Source organism: Chiloscyllium plagiosum, chromosome 27 (genome assembly GCF_004010195.1).
Source record: "Chiloscyllium plagiosum isolate BGI_BamShark_2017 chromosome 27, ASM401019v2, whole genome shotgun sequence".
NCBI classification, from domain to species: domain Eukaryota; kingdom Metazoa; phylum Chordata; class Chondrichthyes; order Orectolobiformes; family Hemiscylliidae; genus Chiloscyllium; species Chiloscyllium plagiosum.
This window is the reverse complement of record NC_057736.1, coordinates 31406967-31425030: the sequence shown is the minus strand read 5'-3', so window position 1 is coordinate 31425030 and position 18064 is coordinate 31406967.

Genomic DNA, 18064 nt, shown 5'->3' with positions numbered 1-18064 from the left:
GCTGTTGCCTCATGGGCTCATCCCAGTTTTAAAAACAAACTCTGATCTTTGATGACCCCCTCACCTGGAGTCTTGTTTTAGTCAAATGAGGGGACATGATCCCTCTTATAGCTGTGAAAGTTTGAAACAAAATAATTGGAGCGATCTTGTCTAATATTGAGAGTGACTAAACTGCCCATAATTCAACAAAAATTGAGACGACATCAATATTTCAGAAATGGAAGTTTATACTTTACACATATAAGATTCCCCTTTAATACATGAATTGCGTAAGGGAATAAGTTCATGATCTTAGTCACTACACTCATAACGCATTGTGATTCTTTATGAATCACTAATTTTGATTTATTAAATCTTCTAGTTCTTAGAACTTCGTGATAATCACACTTCCTGATGCCAAATTTATTGAGTTTTCCACATGCCTTATATTTATACATCGTTGCTCAGCAACTACAACTACATAGCAATAATAAATATGGTCCTCTGGATATGTATTTGCACAGCAATTAGTTACTAATGCTTTATAAATAATAAAAAAAACAATTTATTAGTTTTCAAAGAAAATCCATCTCAAATTTTAAATTTAAAATTAGCAACTGATCATTAATCCACTGTCGTTTGTGGAAGAGAATTCCAACATCTTCCACCCTTTGTATATTAAAGTGCGTCCTATCATCTCTCCCGACCAGTCTGACTGTAATTCTCAGAGTATGCCCCCTAGTTCTAGAAACCCCAACCAGTGGAAATAATTTATTTTTTTATCTACCATGCCTTTCCCTGTTAATATCTTGAAGACTTTGAGCAGATCATCTCTTAACCTTCTAAATTCTAGAGAACACATAATCTCTCCTCGTAAATTAACCCCTGAAGTCCAGATATAATTCTTGTAAACCTATGTTGTACTCCCTCCAGTGCCAGTCTGTCATTCCTAAGGTGTGGTACCCAGAACTGCTCACAGTTCTCCAAGTATACAGGGTTTTGTATAATTGCAGCATAACTTGTTCTCCAGTCCTATAGATATAAAGGCCAGCATTCCATTAACTTTCTTGATTATTTTCTGTGCCTACTCGTGGCATTTAAAAATGTGAACATCTGAATCCTTAAATCTCTTTGGACAGCCAGCATATTTAATGTCATGCGGTGGCATAATGGTTAGCACTGCTGCCTCATAGAACCAGAGATCTGGGTTTAATTCTAGCTGTGGATGATTGTCTAGGTGGAGTTTGCATGATCTTCTGTTTCTGCCCACAGTACAAACTTGTGAAGCTTAGGTGAATTGGCTGTGCTAAGTTGCATTGTAGTGATCAGGTGATATAGGTTAAGTATGGTAAATATGTATTCACAGGAATAGGAGGAGACACTTTTTGTAGAGTTGATGCAGACCTCTGTCTATACTGTAGGGATTCTATAATCTGGAGAGTTCGAGTACCTCAGACGTAATGATGAGATCTTTAGTTTAATTTTAATTTTCCTCACCCAGTCAGAATGGTGGTGCATCCACTGACTATCCTGAGGATATTCTCTTTTCACTGGATAGGGTCTTATCTTAGCTGGGTTTCAAGCATCTGGGTCCCCACTATGAGTATGCAGCTAGTGTATTTTAAATTCAGCAGTCATGGACAGGCCTATTCATTAGCGGGGTGACACGATTAGTTCAGTGCCAGTCTCTACTATGTGGAATCCACCAGCAGCATCATGATAGGAGGTGCCTGCTGACAAGTCAACACACATTGTGTTCGATACCTCGAAACAGCCTCGACCCCCACCAGTCCTCAGCTCCCCTGATCTCAAATTGCAGCGGCAGCTCACCCCCACCCCAACTGCCTCTGGACCAGTTCCCCCCAATACTGACTGACTTTCCTCTAAATTCCTGCTTCCATCTGTTAACCAGGTGGTAATTCTGGACTGGAATATTAATGTTACAGTTAAGGCCGTTCCTGAAAGCCGGCCTGCTTCTGAAATCAATACACAATGCCAAAGTAAAGTTTGAATTGTGTAGTGGTAGAAAATATAATTGCATTTTGGAGGATTTGTACCTCAAGCACAGTAAATGGTCTGTTCAGGCTTTCTTGTCTGAACGTAGTCTCCTTCATATCCATCGGCAATAATCCTGAATTAAGAAACCACCTGTCTTTAGGAGTTGGCTACTGCTAGTTCCATGCATTTAATGTGATTGCAATCGACACAAATGCCTGCTCCCAACAATCACTTCTTTGTACTTTCAAAACTTTCCCTATTGTGATTGCACCTCGCTCCAAGGGATTAATAACAGCAAACCTCCTGTGGGAAAGTGCACATCACGCACAGCGGCATGTGCAATGACAGCTGTGCTCTTAAATCAATGGGGCCTGTCCACAGGTCGTACACCTGTCCACTCAAGCCTGTTGTTCTATGGCTCCTGTGTGTTCCTTCCTTATTGTACTTGCTGTCAACCCTGCGTTGGCCTCAATACTGTAGCGCAGTGAAGGATATTTGAGATTCAGCTAAGATGTGTCAATGAGTTAGTATCATTTTGTCCTGTACTTCAAACCTAAACGGTACTATGCAGGATGTCCAGGTAAATCTGGTGCACAATTGGTGCAAATGATAGCATATATCATGGGCAGTGAAACTGAGAGTACTACAAACCAAAGAAAACTGAAACCTTGTAATGTTTAACCTTCACTGTCCGACTGTGTTGAACTGAGGTGTCAGGTTACTGCAGTAGAGAATCACACAATAAAAGCTTTGGCATGGAATTACGAGGCAAACATTTCTATTTGCTCGTAAAATCATGCGTAGTGAAGTGAATATTAGCAGCTAACATTATTCAGTTCACCTCTTAGCGGAAGAAATGTAGGGAAGTAACACTTGCTGTGTATAAATATTGAAGACTCTAACTTTCTTTGGAAAAACTGCTAGGAATGAGAACATTGATGCTGAACACAGCTGCCAAGGAGACCTTTGAAGTAAAATTATTGTCATAAATGGCAGAAGGTTATAATAGTGCTGAGACAGTGCTTTGTTTTCAATTCTTATCTTATTTTCTGAACAGCACAGTGGCTCAGCTGTTTGCTGCCTCGCACTGCCAGGGATCTGAGTTTGATTCCACACTTGGGTGACTGTTGGTGTGGAGTTTGCACATTCTCCCTGTGGTCTGTGTGGGGAAATGTCGGGTTACAGGAATGGGTGGTCTGGGTGGGATATTCTTTGGAGGGGGGTTGGTGTGCATTGAATGGTTTGTTTCCATACTGTGGGGATTCTATTCTATGGAAGGGTGATTGTAGAAATATTTCACCAAATGTGCACTGAAACTCAAGCACACGTTTTAGGTAACATTTCGGAGTTCGAACAAACATTAACATGAACGGCACAGACACAGTGAGTCAAATGGTTTTCTTCTGCATATACAATTTGCTTTTGAAAATCATACCAGCGCACATTTTATTCACCACTTCATATTTCATTTATTAACTCCACCATCTGTGATGTAGTGGTATGATAATGGGAGGTAATATATACTCTTGGTAATTTTACAATATCATAATTCTTTTTTCCAATGTCAGACATACTGTTCAGAATATGAAACAGAATTCAAATTTTTAAATTCAAAATGGCAATCAGCTCTTATTCATCCTCTTGGTGTTTTTCTCTTACTTTCCTCACTCTGTCTAGCACTCTCCCCCTCTTCTCTTGTTCTTGGAGACAACATCCCCCTCCTACCAATATGTGCTGCCATTTCCTTTCCTTCAGTTGGCAGTGAGATGTTGCCTCTCCTCTCAGTTCAAACGGGTACTCCTCTTCAATCACTGGCATTCTTTTGCCCTGATTGACATTGGCATGATTCTTCCTTCACATCCTCAACACCATCCTCAGTTTTTAACTGACATTCGGGTGAGTCCCGAACCAGAGGACACAGTTTAAAAATAAGGGGTAGGCCACTTAGAACAGAGTTGAGGAGAAACCTCTTCACCCAGAGAGTGGGTGGGTGTATGGAAGGCTCTGCCCCAGAAGGCTGTGGAGGCCAAGTCTCTGGATACTTTCAAGAAAAAGTTGGATAAAGCTCTTAAGATAGTGGAATCAAGGGTTATGGAGATAAGGCAGGAACATGATACTGATTGAGGATGATCAGCCATACTCATAATGAATGATGATGCTGGCTCGAAGGGCAGAATGGCCTACTCCTGCACCTATTGTCTATTGTCTATTATCACTGATGTGGGGATATAACAGTCAGCTTTCAATGCTTGGATGAGATCCTCCAACGTCCCAAGAATATTGAGACAGATGCCACCTGGGAGAATTCGACTGATTTCCACCCCTCAAAGCCACAGTGGAATTAGAAGGAAATTGGGGGCCGTAGTAAGGAGAACCCAGGAGCACAACTTATTCCCATCTGTAGACAGAATCAGGTAATGATTCAAAAGCATTAACTGCCTGATTCAAATATGTAGAGAGATCTCAGATATATGAAAGAATAATAGGGTTGTAATAGTAGGGGATTTTAATTTTCCAAACATTGACTGAGACTGCCATAATGCTAAGGACTTGGATGGTGATGGATTTATTACATGTTCAAGATAATTTTCTTCATCAATATGTAAACGTACCTACCAGAGAAGTGGCAAAATTTGAGCTTCTCTTAAGAATAAGGCAGGACAAGCGACTGAAATGTTGGTAGGAGAACACTTTAGGACGAGTGATCATAATTCTATGAATTATAAAACAGTTATGGAAAAGGATAGGCCTTCCATTAAAGTTAAAGTTCTTGATTGAAGTAAGACAAATTTTAATGGTAAGAGACAGTAACTTTCAAAAGTTGATTGCAGTAGACTGTTCACAGGTAAAGGGATGACTGATGTGGGAGGCTTTCAAAAGTATGGTAACGAGAGTTCAGAGGTAGTATGTTCCTGTTAGAGTGAAAGGTAAGGCTGTAAGATTAGGGAACAATGGATGAATAAAGTTATTGAGGAGTTAGTCAAGAATATTTTAAAAATTATATATTTGATATAAACAACTGGAGCTGAAAATGTGTTGCTGGAAAAGCGCAGCAGGTCAGGCAGCATCCAAGGAGCAGGAGAATCGACGTTTCGGGCATGAGCCCTTCTTCAGGTTCCTGAAGAAGGGCTCATGCCCGAAACATCGATTCTCCTGCTCCTTGGATGCTGCCTGACCTGTTGCGCTTTTCCAGCAACACGTTTTCAGCTCTGATCTCCAGCATCTGCAGTCCTCACTTTCTCCTATAAACAACTGGAATCAAATAAATCTCCTGAAGAGTATAAGGGGTACAGGGGCATACTTAAGAGGGAAATCACAAAAGGAAAAAGGGAATATGAGATAGGTTTGGCCAGTAAGGTTACAGAAAATCCGAAGTAATTCTACAAGTACGTTACGAGCAAAAGAGTAATTAGGGAGGGAGTAGGGACCCCTTAAAGATTAATGAGTCATCTGCATGTTGTACCTCAGGAGATAGGAGAGATAATGAATATTTTGCATTGGTTTTTACTGGAGCAAAAGAAATGGAAGCGAGAGAACTCAAGGAAATAAATATTGCTGCTTTGAAAACAGTTTTCATTACACAAGAGGAAGTGCTGGAGGTCTTAGAAAACATAAAGGTGGAGAAATCTCTGGGACCTGATCAAGTGTATCCCACGATGTTGTGGCAAGTTAGGGAAGAAATTGTGAGGACCCTAACAGAGTTACTTGTATCATCTACACTCATGGGTGAGGTACTGGAGGACTGGAGCATGGCTAATGTTGTGCCTTTATTTAAGAAAAGATCTAAGGAGAAGTTGGGGAACCAGAGACCTATGAGTCTGAAAGCGATGGTGGGTAAGTTGTTGAAGTTGATTCTGAAAGATAGGATTTACATGCATTTGAGAGGCAAGGAATGATTAGGGATAATGAGCATGGGTTTGTGCAAGGGAAATCCTGTTTCACAAACTTGATTGAGTTTTTTGAGGAAAGTTTGAGTTAAAAGCTGGATAGACTTGGAATTTTTCACTGGAGTGTAAAAATGAGGGGTGATCTTTTAGATGATTATATCCTGCCTCATGCGACTGACTGTGTGGAGTTTGCACATTCTCCCTGTGTGTCTGCGTGGGTTTCCTCCCGGTGCTCCAGTTTCCTCCCACAGTCCAAAGATGTGCAGGTCAGGTGAATTGGCCATGCTAAATTGCCCATAGTGTTAGGTGAAGGGGTAAGTGTAGGGGTATGGATGAGTTGCGCTTCGGTGGGTCGGTGTGGACTTGTTGGGCCGAAGCGCCTGTTTCCACACTGTAGGTAATCTAATCTAAAAATCATGAGGGGCATAGATAAGATGAATAGCAAAGGTCTTTTCCCTAAGATGGGAGAGTGCAAACCTAGGGAGCATATTTTTAAGCTGAGAGGAGAAATATTTAAAAAGGCCATGGGGGCAACTTTTTTTTATGCAGAGCATAGTACACATGTGGAAGGTACTGCCTGAGGAAGTGATGGATGCAAGTACAGCTACAATGTTTAAAAGATATTTGTGGAGGGTTCTGGTTTACAATCAGTAATTTTCTGGGTTTTAAATGGTTCGAATTACCCCTAGACACTATTATTTAGGAAAGGTGAAATGAAGAAGGCAGTCAACATCTGTTTCAGGGCAAAAAAATTTCTGCGTTTATGTACAAGATAAAAGGTAAGTATGATCCAAGAAATAAAGGTAAACGCAATAAACAACAAAATTACCACAATCACTTATACAGTGGACAGTAATGCTATTAAATACACTATTAGCTAGATTAAACACTATTAGAACCTAAAGACAACCGTTTTAATCAGAGAAACTTGAGTCAGGCTTCCTACCTTTGGGGTTCCATGCCCTGTCACCATCTGCCTTCCCCTCCCTGCTAGCTAGGTTGGAAATTTTGGGGATCTCGAGTTTGAGCTCATCAATGGAGAAAAACACAATTTTGAAATACAGCTGGCTATTCCCGCTTGCCGTACCTGGATGAAGACTTTGGACAATGTAGATTGAGTTCAGTTGGGGTTGAGTCTGCTGAAATGGTAGGACGTGTGGTGGATTTATTGGGTGAGTACTTGGTTTTTCTTACTTTCTGGTGCTTTTGCAGGCCCGGTTCTCACCTCAGAATGTGTCTGAGACCTTGTGGTGTCGGTCGGGTCAGTGGTTTCGCAGTTTGTCGGTTCTTAGGTCGGATTGCCATTGATTCCCCTGGTTTGGAACAGGCCTGTGTCGGTAGCTTTTGGAATTGCTGTTGGGATCCCCCTTCTGGAAATAGCTCTTGGAAATATCAGCTGTTAGAATTCTTCTTCTGGAGATAGCTCTTTGGAACAGTCCTTCAGGAATAGCTACCTGGAACCCGGCTGGAGATAGCTCTCGAGGATCGCTTCCTCAGGTGAGGTGGGGACCTGTAATTATACTGATTGCAGGCTCCCTTATCTTTGCACCAAATCATTTCTTGCGATTGTATTTCTGGTTTCCTGATGGTTATGAGTATGTATGAATGGATTTTGATTGAAGTTGAATGCCTGATATCTCTATAGGCCCCATACTGTCTGTGCTGGGTAGCCCAAGGTGTAACAGTTAGTTTTAGTCGAGAGTGTTAGGTTTGGTTGGATGTTCTCTTAGAGTGGAGGTGTATTTTGGAATTCCAGGCTGTACAGTTGCCCCATACAGAAACCATTCTGGCTTTGTGTGTTCTGAGCCCAGGATTCTGTCATTTTATTTGAGAGGTTAGAAAAGTCTAGGGTCTTCTTCAGTATTTTGGATGATGGGGATTTTTGGTCAACCCTACATTTGGATAAGTACATTAATTGGAAATATTTGGAGGGATATGGAATAAACACAGGCAAGGCATAGAGTCATACAGTATGGAAACAGACCCTCCTGTCCAACCAGTCCATGCTGATTATAATCCCAAACTGAACTGGTCCCATCTGCATCCTCCTGGCCCGCATCCCTTCAAATCTTTCCTGTTCATATATCTGTCCAAATGTTTTTTAAATGCTATAATTTTACCCTCATCCACCACTTTGTCAGGAAGTTCATTCCACATTTGAGCGGCATGGTGGTTCAGTGGTTAGCACTGCTGCCTCACAGTGCCGGGGACCCAGGTTCGATCCCAGCCTTGGGCGACTGCCTGTGTGGAGTTTGCACATTCTCCTATGTCTGCGTGGGTTACTTCCCACAGTCCAAAGTTGTGCAGGTCAGGTGAATTGGCCATTCAAATCTACATCTTATCTAGGTCTAGGAATGGTAACTGGGCATCCATTTAAAAAATGGATGGCACAGTGGTTAGCACTGCTGCCTCATAGCGCCAGGGACCTGGGTTCAATTCCCGCCTCAGGCAACTGACTGTGTGGAGTTTGCACATTCTCCCTGTGTCTGTGTGGGTTTCCTCCCACAGTCCAAAAATGTGCAGGTCAGGTGAATTGGCCATGCTAAATTGCCCATAGTGTTAGGTATAGGGGAATGGGTGTGGGTGGGTTGCGCTTCGGTGGGTCGGTGTGGACTTGTTGAATGCGAAGCAGACTCAATGATCCAATTAGCCCACTAATACTCCTATACTCCTGCTCTTACAGCACAATCTCCCCCAGCATCTCTTCTGCATTTGCACATAATTACTTGAATTAGTGAGCAACTGTTTAAATGTGGCTAGTTGGGGAATAAGCAAACACGTTTTCTTGATGAGAGCGTTATAAGCAGGAACATATTGGATACTTTATAAATTCTTGCAGAAGATTTGCTTCATGTAGTTCTTGATAGAATTTTTTTTTTCTCTGTTGGCAGTAGCTGTCAGCATCAGTGATGCTTGCTAATGTGTGCACTGAAACCTTAACAATTGCTGCGACATTACTGCAAGTTTCTTGAGTCACAAGTTGTGGTTGATTACCACTGAAGTATCTGAGCTATATATCAGCAGAGCTGGTTTACAGTGTGTTGAGCATGCAGCACCAATTCAGGACCCAAATGACTTTCATAAACTACTCAAGCATCGCTCCTACAATTTATTATGTCACCTAAATGTCCTGACTGCTTTATAGTTTCATATAGTGTCAAACCTTTATTACGTCTGGTACAGATCTTTTAGACAGGCATTCTGTGATTTTTTTTTACAAAGGAATTGGATTAAAAAATAAACAGAAAGAACTGTTGAACTGATGTTGAAGTTATCACAATTCCTTCATTCACTTGTAGATTTAATATTCTTTTGTTAGGTGACTGAAATTTCACTTCCATGTCACAATTACTGCAGAATGCTGTTGCATTGAAACATTAATGAGTCTTCCTCGAAACGAGGATCACTTTAAATAAGAAGACCCATCACCCTGACCCATTTCTTCATGCTTTGTTAATCTTTGAAGTAAAGAATGTTTATGCTGGGCATAAAGCAATTCCCATTTCAGTTATACAGTGCCACACCCAATATGGCATTGGTAAATATCACCAACTCTGTGCCAACAATGTGCTACAACCCTCTGCTCAGGACGGCACCCTCTATTGCGCCAGCATGATCATTTGCATTTTCCGTGCATGCCATCCACCTCTCTGTTACAAATTGGTGCCAGCAATATCATGTGATACTAAAAGGGCCTTGGGGCATCTGATGCCAAGAATCGCTCCGTAGAAATGTTCATGTATTGGCACAAATATTTCCAAAAGGTAAAATACTTTTATGAAAGTCACAACGAGGTAATGGCGTAAGTACGAGATCAGTATTTCTCAGCTTCTTTTGGTGCCTGATTAAATGCATTACCCTTTTTTTGTAATGATGGGTGCTCTTCTGAAAAGACAATAAAATAAAAGCCTTCAGGATGTGGTAAAAGACTGTGGGACAAAAACCACATTATATCAGCAGATATGAAGAGACTGTGGCTAAATGGTCAAGCCAATCTTATGCCTCAGTCTGACAAAGGCTTTTCTACTCACTGAATGCTGCAGTCAGTGTTCCCTCTGCAGTGATATCAGAGACAAATCTATGAAACAGTGCAACATGATCGAAGATAATGATCATTATCTTCATTAGTTTATTGACCAAGACGTACCAAATTTAAGCTCCAACATGATGATTATTTGTTCTGACTAATTAGAAAGGTTTCTAAACGGAAAATATATGTTTTGATCTGACTTGTCTTCTTAAATTAACTTGTAGCATAAAACAGAAAATCTCAAACAAAGTATGTGTACCTCTTTACACTATTATATGCCAAGCTCTGCTGCCCTTGCCTTGCACATACTATTCACAACTCAGTGCAATGATGCTTTACAATGTCGGACCAGCCTTACTTTGGCAGAATTAGTAGAGCTAAACACTAACCCTCAAATTGCAGGAGTTGAGAGTCAGAGAAAGGAGCTGTTGAAATCACAAAAACTGGGATGCAATAGTAAGAGAACTCATCTCTGTTCTGCTACTGTTGCATCCCTGCGATAGAGTCATACAACATGGAAACACAACCTTCAGCCCAACTAATCCATTCTGACCGTGTCCCCACACTAATCTAGTTCCACTTGCCTGCATTTAGCCCATATCCCTCCAAACCTTTCCTATTCATGCACTTATTTAAATGTTGGAACTGTACCTACATCCAACTCCTCCTCTGGCAATTCATTTGACACACAAACCACTCTCTGTGTAAAAAGATTGTCCCTTATGTCCTTTTTAAAACTTCTCCTCTCAGCTTAAATATATACCCCCTTTTTTGAACTCCCCCCACCTTAGGTGAAATACCTTTTCTACTCACCTTATCTATGTCCCTTACGATTTTATAAGCCTCTATAAGGTCACCCCTCAACCTCCTACAATCCAGTGAAAAAGTTCCCAGCCAATTTTAAAATTCAACCCCCTCCCCCATTCCCAGTAACATCCTCGTAAATCTTTTCTGAACTCTCTCCAATTTAACAATGTCCTTCCTTTAGCAGGCCGACCACAACTGCAAAAGTTTTTTTTAAGAAATAAACTATTTTGACTAGCTGAGAACAACAGTGTTACAAAAAAAGTCATTAAAAAGAGCCAAGCTAGATTAAGAAAGGAATTTAGCACAAAGTATAAAAATAGGCAGCAAAAAGCTTCTATGAATATATAAAAGGGAATGGAGTAGCTAAAGAGAAGGTTGGTTCCTTGGAGAATGAGGCTGGGGAATTAATAGTAGGGAACACAGAAATAGCAGAGCCACTAAACCAATATTTTGCTTCAGTTTTTACTTTGGAGGGGCACCATGCCATCCCAATAGTATTAGATAATGCTAAGATTATAGAAAGGGAGGAACTTGGAGCAATCATCATCACTACAAAAAAATGTACTGAGCAAACTTTTGGGACTGAAGGCAGGCAAGTCCCCAGGGTCTGATGGTCTACATCGTACAGTCTGAAAGGAAATGGCAGCAGATAGTGGATTTATTGTTTATAATATCCCAAAATTCCCTGGATGCAGGAAAGGTTCCAGTGGATTTGAAAAATATGAATATAACCCCCTCATTCAAAAAAGGAGGGAGGCAGAAAGCAGGCAGTTACAGACCAGTTAGTCTTATGTGTTGGGAAATTGTTAGAGTCCATTAATAAGGAAGTAATAACAGGATGTTTAGAAAGTCACAATCCAATCTATCAGTGTCAGCATAGTTTTATGAAGGGTAAAACTTGATTGGCAAATTTGCTAGATGTAACAAGTAATGTGGATAACTGGGATTCGGTAGATGCAATGTTTCTGGAATTCTGAAGACATTTGATAAGGTGCCACATAAAAAGATAATACACAAGTTAAGATCACATGTGGGTAGGGATAATTCATTACCTTGGTCAGAGGATTAATTAATGAACAGAAAGCAGAAAGTTAAGATAAATTGGGTTTTTTTCAGTTTGGCAAGACATTACTATTGTGGTGCCATTGGGCTTAGTCGTTGAGTCCCAAATATTTACAAGCTATGTAAATGACTTGGATGTGGGGATAGAAAATACTATAGCCAAATTTGCAGATGACAGCCAAATAGGTGGGGACGTAAGTTACAATGAAGAAATATAACTTTTACAAATGGATATGGATAGATTAGGTGAATGGGCCAAAATTTGGAAGATGAAGTTTAATGTAGATAAGTGTGAGGTTATCATTTTTGTTGGAGGAATAGAAAGGCAACTAACCATGTAAATGGAGAGAAACTTCAGAGTCCTTCAGTGTTGAGGGAGCCGGGGTCCTCGTCCATGTGTTGTAGAAAACTAGTATGGAGGTATGATATATAGTAAGGAATAAAATGGAATTGTGGCATTTTTTGTTAAAGGAATAGAGTATAAAAGTAGGGAAGTGTTGCTGCAAATGTACCAAAACATTAGTGAGACCACATTGTGATATTGCATACAATTTTAGTCCCCTTACTTGGGAAAGGATGTAGTTGCATTGGAAGCAGTTCAGAGGAGATTCAGTAAATTGATTCTGGAGCTGAGGGCTTTGTCTTATGAAGAGAGGTTGAGCAGTTTTGGCCTATACTATGTAGAGTTTAGAAGAATGAGAGGAGTCTAATTGAGGTATATAAGTTGCTGAAGGGGATTGACAATGTAAATATAAAAAGGATGGTTCTTCTTGTAGGGCAATCTAGAATGAGAGGTCATAGTTTTAGGATAAGGATAGCAGATATAAAACAGAGATGAGGAGAAATTACGGTCATAGTTTTAGGATAAGGATAGCAGATGTAAAACAGAGATGAGGAGAAATTACTTCTCTCAAACATGAACAAATCCTGAAGAAAGGACCTATCAATGTTTTGTACTCTTTATATTGAAGACAGAAGCAAAATATTTATTCGTTATGTCCAAAATTTCCTTATTACCTATTAATAACTCATCATTCTCCTTCTCTAGAATGGCTACACTCATTTTACTTAATCTTTTCCCTTTTAGATACCTATAGAAATTCTCATTATCAATTTTGTATTTCTAACTAGCTTTCTCGCATGCTCTAATTTATTTGTCCTGATTAACATTGTGGTCATTCTCTGTCTTTCTTTTTAGTCTGAACAGTCATGTGACTTGACATTCAGCTTTGGGCAACAAAAGTTCAGTTTAATACTTTCCTTAACTTCTTTTTTGAAACAAAGGTGGTGGGTCCTCCCTATGGAATTTTTTCTTTATAATAGAAATGTATTTAATCCTGAACATTTTGAAATATACCTTTAAATGTCAATCGCTGCTTCTCTACTGACCTGCCTCAAACCTTATATTGCAGTTCACTTGAGCTAGCTCAGCTTTAGCTCAGTCAATGCTATAATGGATTTCACAGCAGAACTCTTTCAATATTTTAGCTGTCTCAGGGAAGACATGAAGAACAATTGGAGGGATGTCAGGCAGTTTTTGCATCCATCCAGCACTGATCTTACTCTCACCTTTATAGGCTGAGGACACATATCTTCATTTTGTCAAACCAATTAATACATACATAGGCCCCAATTCCCACAAGGATCTATGGTAGCAGATTCATAATACAAATGATCACATGTGAGTGCCTTCAAAAGCACACTTTAACCATGTGCTTTTAAGAATATAAACACTGGAATTAATTCCAACATATTCCAGAGAAGAGGGGTGAGTTCATAGCAAAAATGAAAGGGAATGATTCATTAAGGTACAGGTAATCTTATTCTTTTTGTAACTTTCCAGAGCATCAAAATCTGGATCTATCAGTTTTGTATGTGATGCCAATTTTTAATAATAATGTGTTCTAATTTTCTTTATGAATTGATCCTCTTTTATCTCCTTCACTTTATCGCGTCAATCAAATAGATTTTCTTTCTCTTTCAATCTGTTCCTTGCATTGTCTCCTCCCTCATACGAAAGAACTTCAGAATGCAAATTGTGAGTGTCACTGCCACAGCGTATGTGCAGTCTGTGTTACAGCATCTGTTAGTGAAGCTGGTTATAGTCTGTTGGGAATGGCCCGTGTCGATGGCTAAGGTCATCACAGGACAGCGGCTGGCTTTGGCTGACAGAAAGCGGCAAACAATTGGAGCTGAAAAGATTCAACGCCAACCCAGGAACGTGGGCCAAACGTGAGCTCAGTGGTTTACTAATGAAAGCTAGAAATTCTTTTTAATGTTGCTGCTTGGTGTGTTGCCTCTTTAACTTTTCAATTGGTAATCCACTTTATTGACTGATCAATAAAACATGTGATGCCTGGAGCACTGAGGGCAGCAATGAGCAGCAATTCCAAGTTCACCTCCAAATAACACACCATCCTGATTTGAATATATGGTGACACTTCTGGGAGGAGTGGGATTTGTACCCAGGCCTTCTGACTCAAAGGTAGAGGCACTCCCACTGTGAAGAGCCCACCACCCATATCACCGGAACTGTTTCACTGTTCCTTCTTTGTCACTGGGTCAAATTCTTGGAATACTCTTTCTGTAATAGCACTGTGGATCAACATGGACTGCAATGGTTCAAAGTGGCAGTATGCCACCATCATCTGAAAGGAAAAGTAGGAATAGCCCACCTAAACATGGGTAAATAAGTAGAAAATTCCGGGCATCCCACCTCAGAGAAAATTCCACAAATATTGAATAGACTCTTACCAGGGTTAAGGACCTTCAGAGTAAAGAAGTGTAAGATACATGATGGTGTTTAGAACTTGTGAAAGGCCTTGATAGAGTAAATAAAGAGAAAATGTTTTCAGCAGCAAAAAGGCAAAAGTAACAGATATAAGTAATTGGCAAAATTGGAGGAAGAATTCATTACAGAACAAGCAGTTATGATCATGAATGTACTTCTTGAAAGAACGGTAGATCCAGGTTCTGTAAAGGGAATTAGACAAATGCTCGAAGGGGAATATTTTCTGGGATATGGGGAAAGTACAGATCAAAATGTTTATTGTATAACTCCAAGGGGTAGCACTGACACGTTGGGGCTGACTAATCCCCCTCTGTAATGTTTCTATGATTGTAGGACAGTGAAACAAAATCAGACTCGAACTGTTACAAAAATTCATACAGAATCTCGGCTCACATCACTGAGAGTTGGTATCTCTAGTAAACCACATCGGTGTATTGCAAATGCCACAGTGTTTTACTTTTTGGTCTGTTCCCTCATTTGTTTTGGATGTGTACACCTTTCTGTTCTAGTTTTGACTCACTAGGTGTCAGATTTAAAGCGATATTGGAGTGTGGAGGGGTGGTGGTGAGTGGGTCGAGTGGCAATGAGGTCTGAAGCAGAAAGTGAACCCGTTGACTCTGGGGAAGTGTCTGAAGGCCTGATCAAGCTTAATGTCTGGGCCTGCTTGCTGTTGATTGCCACCGATTCTGCAGCTGAACCAGTCACATCCGTTAGCTGGCTGCTGGGTGGAACTTGGGTGACAGAAGGCCCAGCAGTTCATTCCCCAGCAGCTGCCAAGTAAATGGTGGAGGGGGGGTTCTTCACGTGATCAGGACTGCGGATTTTAGAGGAAAGTTTTACACATGACAGAGAGGTCTGCAGGAAATCTAGATGTGTTCAATGGAGGGTAGATGTCATGGCATTGAGTTTTAGATGTGACTGGTGATGATTGGTGCTGATTGGAGACAGCACTGTGGGCAGCAACGAACAACAATTCCAAGTTCCCCTCCATCCTGATTTGGAAATATTGTGACACCTCTAGGAGGAGTGGGACTTCAATTCAGGCCTTCTGACTCAGAGGTAGAGGCACTACCACTATAACACATGAACCCACCATACATATCACTGGAAGTTGGGACTCTTCTGACACAAAGCTCCCTTCCTGGTAGGTCTGACCTGAGGCAGGGAAGCTGCTAGTGCTCTCTTCTTTAGGCCTCTGACTAATAGTGAAGTCAGGCCTTGATGACATAATTGGGATCTACACCAAGACTTCACCAGCTTTAGCGAGGTCAACAGTGCAAGATAACTTTACATCTCAGCAGGTAGTGAGAGCACAAACAGTAACTTGCTGTCCTCCTGTTAACCATCTCCCTGATTGATTTCTGTCAGGTGGCAGGAAGGCCTGGTAAGGGTTACCCCTTTAAAATCATCAGGAGCTGCTTTTTCCTTTCTAAACCTTAGTCTTAAAACTTATGTTTTAGCTGGTGAAGGTTATAAGAAGTGGAAAAGGGATGGTGTATAAACCCTTAAAAGGCGAGGGGGGCGCGGGGGGATGTAAATTGGATAGTCTCCAAAAATGAATGTTGGGTCTTATGATTGTAGCAAAAATTGGACAATTGCTATTGAAATTCCATTGTGTGATTTTAAACCTGAATGTTTCATGGACTAAAGTGACTTTTAAAAAGAACTTAAAATGGCTCAGTGATGACTAACCATTGGACTGAGGCAAACTTTGTGAAACCAATGTGACATACCCAAAACCCGTTTGCAGTGAAATTGCCACTTCATCCAAAGTCATGAAACCAGACAACTGAGTCAGCGTCAAGAAATTCACATCTTCTTTAATTCATATGTATATGACAATTTCACATTTTGGGAAATGATCAACCCACTTGCCAAATAGCCAGCTTGGAAAAAAAGAATGAGCAGACTCAGGAGTATAGGAATGGACTTATATCAATAGCTGCTTCTGAGCATCAAAGCATAGACCAAGAGAAACAGGTCTATAAGCAAGAACTGGACAACACTCTCCCTGCTTGTCTCATACTCAATCCACAAAAAAAACACGATGGAAAAACAACAGCTGTTCACTGAGAGCTCAAGATTTGCAAATGTTCCCACAGCTGAAGATACAAGACAATAGCTAAATAGTCAGGACTCATTAGATTAAAATCTAACATATTGGGAACTCCAAATGTTTAAACTACAAATGCCTTTACCTTGCTGCCTATATAAGACACCCTTCTCCCAACCCCTACCTTATTTTTCAGCTTATAGCCTGCACTTTGTGATAGTTTTTTTGTGTTTGTTGGTAACAAAATCCCTCTTCCTTTCACTCAAGAAAATGGAATTTGCTCCTTGATTTTGATCAAGTTTACTAAGTTTTAATTCCAGAGTGATAGCTACATACTAAAAATGAAATAAAAATATATTTGTTGCAAGATGAGGTTAAGAAGAGAGGGGCTGACCACCCAATCTTATCTGGGATCATTTAATAGACTAATGCTGACAGAATGCAAATAGCATGTTATCTGCTCACTTGAGTGATTGCAGTGTGGAGCCAGCGTTAACCATGACATTTATTGGCTGCACTTGTCAGCAGGGCCACCAGATCTAACTTGGTAGTACCAGTTAAATTTAGCTGACACGGCATAAAGGGGAGGTAGGTTGTGGCTGGAGCAGGTGCTGGCAGTCCTGTGGGGCTGAATCAGCCTGGGAAAGACAGATGAATGGAACAACACGGAAGAGTAGACACCAAACTACAAATGCTTTTGGTGGAAGAGGTGGAAAATCGAGGATATGTCTGTATGCTGTCAGAAAGCAATGGGAGTGGATGGGTTTTGGATGTCAATACCGAGGCGGAGTTAAGCTCTGAAGACCTGGATGGAGTGGAAAAGAATATCAATGATCTCGACCGATTCATCAAGGTCAGTGACTAGTCTTCAATATATCTGTAGCCCTAGCCCAGAATCACTATCTGCATTACTCACTTAGTGACAATTTCTATCAGGCCTAACATTTCATGGGCTTCACATTGTGTTCAGCATGCTGCAAGCCTCAAACCCACATTTCACATACACTGTCAGATTTTCAACTGTGACAGCACCTCAGCCCTACAGACTGTGTGAAACCAACTGTCACATTTCCCCCTCTCCTGAAGGACACTGTGATACATTATTGGAAACATTAGGAGCTGACCAGGGGCACCAATACACACGAATATCCTAACCCATGGAGGCAATGGCACTGGCTGCTACTGGGATGTCCACTGGTGAGGTTGTTTGCAGGTTAAAATCATTGACGATAATATCTGCCATCACACCTCTAATTTTTCCATCATTCTTTTGCTTTCTGATAATATGCACCATTTACTTTTCCTCAATTCCCACACCACGACTGTACCAAAGTATCTTTTTTGTTTCAAATACCCAAGAGATGCAATGTTGCCAGGCAGTAGAGGGAGGCTAAGAAGAGATTGATAATGAAGACAGTCACTGATTTCACATTTGCAGCCATCAAGACAGGTACTAA